The following is a 1,422-nucleotide window of genomic DNA, read 5'->3' as shown; positions in this document are numbered from 1 at the left end:
AATCAAACATTACTTCTGGATTTCTTGGTGGCTTAGGTTGGTAGAGGCTCCTTTGGGAACATCAGGTTTATCTGTTCCAGCTCTTTTCAGATTTGTTAATCCTATCTAGCTGAGGAAAGGGAAGTAGTGTTCTTCTAGTGTTTGATGAACTCTGAGATTGCCCTTTGCACACATCCCTCCCTGGGGAGAACCTACGATCTGCGTTTATGTTTTGTTCATCTGATTCCAAGAAGGCCTTGGAATGTTTCTGTGTACCTACACTGCATAGAGTAGTTCCCTTTATCTGCCAAGTAGAAGGTCTATTTTGTTTCTGAAAAAACCTGAAATGGGCCCCACAAACAAGCAAACTGTACCCGGCCTCTTCCATACTGTAAAAAAATTACCCAGATCACAATCTTCCAGTTGTGATTGGAAGTTCCATGAGCAGGGTGTGTGGTGCAACATCTCTTATATCCAGCTATGTCCAAGCAGACTAGCTTTAACAAGCGGCTGAATTTCAAGCCTCTTAGGATCTTGTTGTTCTTTTCTGGAACCATAAAGATGCATTTCCTTACAGGAGGGCTAAGCCCAAGATGATTTTAAGGAGGGGCAGCTCAGCTTGTGCAGTGGAATAGAGTAGACCAGGAGTTGCTCAAATGTGTACGAAGCTTCCCTGATTAAACCCAGTCCATATTGCTTTGACAGCCAAAGCCAGCATGAATTGAAGATCCCAAGACCATAACTCCTTTGCTGAAGGAAGAGTTAGCAGAGTCATGGGGCAAACTGGGTTTTTTTGCTTGGAGTGGAGAAGTGGAGAAACCCTTTGCCTTGGTCATTCTGTGTTCTATTTCTGGCCACATTTTACCCTCTTGAAGTCAGAGGACGCTTCTGTGTGGTTATTCAGCACCTAACGGAGGTCCTAGCTCTTAGTTAGAGTCTCCCTCTGCTTTGACAGGAATCACAGTTGCCCCTGCCAGCAAGCCCCTTTGAAACTTAACAAGCCTTGCTTTTGCTACTTTAGTCCTAAGAGAAGGACCTGGAGTGGGACAGAGTGGGATGATATGCGTGAGCTGTCCGGACAAACACCCGGATCCATCAGAAGTTTAATGTCTGTGTCAGGGCAGGAGCTTAAACAACCTCCTTTAGAGCCTCCGAGGGAGGTAAGTAAAATCAAAGATGTCCTGCCCCTACACTAGATGCTACCACAGTACTATATTGATCCCACTGTCTTCTTCCTGACCCTAGAGGGTTAAATCAGGAGGGTACAACACCACCCCTTCCTCCTACTTCCCGCCTCCCCCCACCCCTTACCTTTAAAAAGTTAAAAATGTCTGCAGTGGAAATCTCTTAAAGGGGCGGTGCTGGTGAACGAGTACTCTTGGCACGAGTTGCTGAGAAGGCTGGCTAGGGGGGCGAGTTTGTTCCGCCAGCGCAAACCACCAC

This window comes from Fukomys damarensis, unplaced genomic scaffold (genome assembly GCF_012274545.1).
Source record: "Fukomys damarensis isolate Sample0158 unplaced genomic scaffold, DMR_v1.0_HiC HiC_scaffold_8, whole genome shotgun sequence".
Classification (NCBI taxonomy): Eukaryota; Metazoa; Chordata; class Mammalia; order Rodentia; family Bathyergidae; genus Fukomys; species Fukomys damarensis.
The sequence above is the reverse complement of the archived record's forward strand: the minus strand, read 5'-3'. Positions refer to the sequence as shown.